Below are 5,630 nucleotides of genomic sequence, written 5' to 3' on the forward strand. Positions count from 1 at the left end.
TCAGACCCCGAGTACCACAACTTATACCCATTACACTCAGCCCCTCTATGTCCTTTCCACTTAGTCTCCTGGAGGCATGCTATCTGAACCCTACGTCTTTTAAGCACATCTACCAATTCTAGCAACTTACCATTTAAGGAACATAAATAAACATAGATACCTTAAACTTTGATTTGATCTATGTTGGTAACACAAATAAACGTAGATACCTTAAACTTTGCTTTGATCTATGTTGGTGTCTTCTTTTATTTAACTCAACTATCATAACACATGTGTTAAATATTTAAATAAAAACATATGCTATCAATCCCAAAGTTCATATATCGGCCATCACACCCATTGGGTATCCATAATATGAATCAGATTCAATTTATTTTGGCATAAAAGAAAATGCGCTCTTTTAAAGTTTTTAAAATTACATCACGATTATCACTCCAAAGATACCCCCATTCATTGCGTATCGAGACCAACTGCCAGAAGCAGTTGGTTTGTGTTTTGAACATCGTTTTTGGCTCGTTTAATCCAATTTTTGGTATTGTTTCACGAATCTTCTTATATAGTTGATAAGTATGGATGTATAACTTAGGGCAAACGATTTCGTGATCATCAAGCTCATTCATCCCTTTATAACTCTCCATTAGTCTCTGCAAAACATTTACCCATCTCAATTAACTCTCAAAATGTGAAGACAATGCTTTTGCTTGGATACATAAAACTAAGCTTGGTGATGGAGCTTATAAACACTTGGAAAATTATAAAGACTTGTGGAAAATTATAGACCAATGTGGGGATATCTTCAAAAGTATTGCCTTCACATTGTTGGTTTTTTGTTAGCCAAATGTAATTTTGTGGGGCTGAAAAATGAATTCAGTTAAAAATGAAGTCAGCCTTTTACGATTGTTTAGAAGAAAAAAATGAAAGTTGCCTTAAAATTCAAGATGAATTAGTCAAGAAGATCATGTTATATTTTGAACTTGTCGGGGATTTCTAGAAGCCCGTTGCTATTTGACAAAGAAAAAAAATGTTTTAGGTATTATATTACATTTTTATTCATCAAATAATATATTATGACTAATTTTGTTTAATTTATTTCACCATATTTAATTTTTTAAAATTTTAACCTCAAACTTTATAAAACTTCATGTTTACCCTCAAAAGGTAAAATTTTTTTATTATTATTTTTTAATTTTAACTTCAAATTTTGTATTTTCTATTGACAGAATTACAAATTTTGTCATTTAAAATAAGACGAATTACGGTTCGTGTCCTTTTCTTAGTTTTCTTGCAGGCGGTGTACTTTAAACTTTTTTTTCCTACAAGTTTTGTCCTTTACGCTAACTGGGTTAGAAAAAGTCAGTTAAATCCCATCACGTGAGGCGCATGTGAGGGTAGTTTTGTCCTTTCATATATCTCTGCAACTAACCACATCTTCTTCAATCACCATCATCAATCTCACCAACCAATTACCCATCACAGAATCCACCCTAAACACCCCCGCCGGACTCACCACCACCACCACCGGAATCACAACCTCGCCATCATCAATCTCACCAACCAATCTACCGCCCACAGCCTCGCCGGAGCCGCCGTAGCTGCTGCCGTAATGGTGGTCGAAAAAACCGACTGTGACGGCGATGGTGATTTTAGGGAAGTAGAAGCTGCCGTAATGGTGGCCGGAAACCCTCATATCGGCGACTGTGACGGCGATGGTGAGTCTAGGGGTCGATGGTGATTCCGGCGATGGCGATGGTGGCCGGAAAAACGACTGCCGCAATGGTGGCCGTAGCTGCTGCCGTAATGGTGGCCGGAAACCCGTCCAGTCTGCGATTTCGATTTTTCAGATCTGCGAAGTGGTGGTGGAGAGATTGCAGTTAGAGTTTAGGGTTTGTGAGAGGTGAGTGGTGACGTGGGTGGCGATGGAACCGGTGGCGGAGAGGCAGGCAGTACGGACGACGGTCTCTAGGTCGTGGGTTAGATGGCGATTGTTTGTCGGTGGGCGATTTTTGTGTGTTGTAGTTGGGTTCCATTTATGAACCCTAGGCGGCATCGCAAGACAGTGGACAACTAATCACACATTCACTGCACAATTGATTTTGGGATAATAATCCAAAACATATGTTTGTGTGTGTATGATCTCCAATTGCATATCAGAAATTAAGTTGAAAAATGTTGGGATTGCAGCTGTGTAGAGTTGTTGTGGCCTATGGTTGTTAACAAGTGGCTCAATATTCCAACTAATAGTTTGATTATAATGTTGATTTTGCTGATAGCTTCCATGATCCCAGTTGAGATTCACCGGTTAATTCAAGTGGGTGTTTGGTTGGTGGTGACATTGTGGTGGTTTATTGTGGTGGTGGTTTGTTTGTGGATTCCGGTAGCATTGCCGGCGGAGTAAGATGGAGTAAGAAGAAGACTGATAAAGGGTTTAGTTGCAGAGATATATGAAAGGACAAAACTACCCTCACATGCGCCTCACGTGATGAGATTTAACTGACTTTTTCTAACCCAGTTAGCGTAAAGGACAAAACTTGTAGGAAAAAAAAGTTTAAAGTACACCGCCTGCAAGGAAACTAAGAAAAGGACACGAACCGTAATTCGTCTTATTTTAAAGGACAAAATTTGTAATTCTGTCTTTTCTATTTTACCTTCCATGTTTTTATATAAACATAATTTTTAAAATCATTTACCGTTTAATATCTACATAATCATCCAATATTATAAATAAAAAAACCATAAACATCATTCAATATCATAACATAATAAACAAATTATTACACAAAAAAACTAGGATAACATAAACATAGTTATTAAAACTAATGGATAATTCCACTGTTAAACATAATAATCCGTTAATAGTAGTAATTATTTATTTACAAAATCACTGCTAGCAACTACGCCATGAGAGGCCACTCCCACCGGTAGTGATCCGATAGTCGTGGGAGAACAGTCAATCCAGTGAAGATGTGCAATGAAAGAAAGTTGGGTTGTTGTCGTTGTCACTGTTACACTACACGTACCGCGCTCAAACTTAAGTTCCATATTGACGGTGGAGGGGAATCAGTGGTTGTTAGGCGGTGGATCAATGGTGGTGAGAGGTGGAGGCCAATAAAGATATAGATTATGGAGGTTGAGACGAAGGTTGACGGTGATGATGGAAGCCGACGATGAGGAGGCAGAGGATAGGACGCATAGTGTGTGCACACGTAAACTAGAAGGGGATAAATGGGATACCATGTTTTTGAAATGGAAAAGACTATATTGCCCCTAAATTTAACTCCATTTAACGATTCTGTTAGCCTGAAGGACTCAGTATTAGGCGTTTTCAAACCACATGGACTCAAGTGTATTATTTTGACTTTTAGGAATATACCATGCCAACTAGTTATAACCACATAGACATAAATAGAATAAATCTCTTATTTATTCAATAATAAGTTATTGCATTGTATATATGTTAAATAGCAACTTTATCCATACACACATTATTAGTATTCATTTTGTACAAGTATTTTTGTCTAATGTACTTCCTTTTTATGCATGAATTTTGGAAAACTTATATAAATAGCTTGACTTTTAGCTTACCTGAGATGACTATTTTAGTCTACACTCAACTTTGATCGCTTTATAACTCCACGGAAGTTTATGGTCTATTTATTTGCATTTGTGATATGGAGATTTCATCTATGGTTCAATTGTTTCACACACACCATAGTTTTTCTTCCCTTCTTATGGTAATAATATACGTTTGGGAGGAATGATGGGTTTCTGTTTGCATGTTGAATTGTTACCATGAACACAACTTATATATTAATTCGTGTTGTACCACTGCAAACGCACATGATGTGTTTACTTTTTGAGAGTCAGCACACACATGTGATTTAATGTTTTAAAGTCTATTATTTAATTCGAATTCCTGTCATAACGTGCGGCTTTAAACACTAGTTTCTAAAAAATAGTTGAATCAAGTGGCTGCACATTGAGAAAGTAAATTACTTTTATTCAATGTACTCGGTATATCTTATCAATAGTAAAGCTATGGTAGGGTCTGAGGAGGGTAAAGATGTAGACAAACTTACCTCTACCTCGTAGGAATAGAGAGACCTGCTTTCGATGAAACCCCCGGCTCGATATCACCATTCACTAGTGACTCTTAGAAATGGTGTGGTCACCCCTAAATAACCAATGACATTTTTTTGTCTTTTGTTTTTTTTTTTTAATTTAATTCTAGTTAAACCACGACACGTGAGTTAACAAGTGAGTTTGTTAAAACCCCCACATTATCTACGTGACAACAACGAAACACTTTAACTAACTAGCAAACCCTAATACTTTTGATAAAGACTCTTACATTATTAAAGGTATATTTTATCAGAACTAATTAAATTTCCTTTACAGGCTATACACCCCATGACAGGTTATTAAATTATGAACCAATGACTATTGACTTGTCAAGAAGTCGATCCATTATTTTTATTTCCCTTTTTTTTCCCTTTTTTTCTTCTTTGTTTTTTATTTAAGACGTTGCCTTCTCATAGTCTCATACTCCCACTCATGAACGAACAATAAAAAAAATGTGTACTTTAGAAAAACGTGATAACATTTACATACTTACCTTAACCGGTGACGACGAGCACCGGCTAAACCCCACGCTCCTGGACTCCCTCTCGGGCGCCCTCCACCGAATCCGATCCGAATCCAAATCCCCGTGCGCGCTCATCACCACCGCGCACGGCAAATTCTTCAACGGCTACGACCTCGCGTGGTCCAAATCCGATCCACACCGCAGCATCCTCATGTCCTCCAAACTCCGCTCACTCATCCCGCGACCTAATTTCCCTCCCGATGCCTACAATCGCCGCGGTCACCGGCCACGCCTCCGCCGGCGGATTCATCCTCGCGCAAGCTCACGATTACGTCATGATGCGTAACGATTGAGGACTTTTGTACATGAGTGAGATGGATATTAACCTCGTGGTACCGAATTGGTTCGTGAAGCTTTTGAAGTGTAAGATTGGATCTCCGGCGGTGTTGCGTGATGTGGTGATGAGAGCTGAGAAGGTTACGGCGGCGGTGGCGGTGGCGAAGGGGATAATATACTCGGCGCATGATAGCGCGGAGGAGACGGTTACGGCGGCTGTGAAGCTGGCGGAGGCGTTGGTTAAGAGGAAGTGGTATGGACACGTGTACGGGTGTAATAGGAAGGTGTTGTATGGTGATGTGTTGCCGGCTTTGGAGTTTGATGAGACTGTTGAGGATGTGGCTAATGCCAACGTGGCGTCGGCGAAACTTTAGTCAAAAGTTAAAACTTGTTTGTTATGAATTATGATATGATGATGTTATGTTATGGTTATGGTAATAAAGTATAAGTTTAATAAAATGTTACGGGTCTGTTTGGTATGGGGTAATGGAATGAACGAGTGAAATGAATGGATGAGGAAATGGAATGGATCATTACCATTTCATTGTCTTGTTTGGTTATCATCTAGAAAACTAGAAATGAAATGAATAATTAATTAATGTTGTTAGTCAGGAAAAAAAAAAGAGTGAATAAAATAAAATTGGAGGTAAGCGGTGGTGGACGGAGGTGGCGAGAGTGGGAGGCGATTGATGATGGTGGTTGGCGGTGGTCA

The 5,630-nt window shown here is 38.8% G+C and overlaps 1 pseudogene; it reads left to right on the forward strand.

The window, feature by feature from the left end:
• The first annotated feature begins 4,569 nt into the window (after positions 1-4,569).
• LOC143604340 (enoyl-CoA delta isomerase 1, peroxisomal pseudogene) lies at positions 4,570-5,292 on the forward strand (annotated as a pseudogene).
• Positions 5,293-5,630: the final 338 nt, after the last annotated feature.

Source organism: Bidens hawaiensis, unplaced genomic scaffold, assembly GCF_021521415.1.
Source record: "Bidens hawaiensis isolate Kalapana, Puna unplaced genomic scaffold, B.hawaiensis_p1.1 tig00064798_1, whole genome shotgun sequence".
In the NCBI taxonomy this organism is placed as follows: domain Eukaryota; kingdom Viridiplantae; phylum Streptophyta; class Magnoliopsida; order Asterales; family Asteraceae; genus Bidens; species Bidens hawaiensis.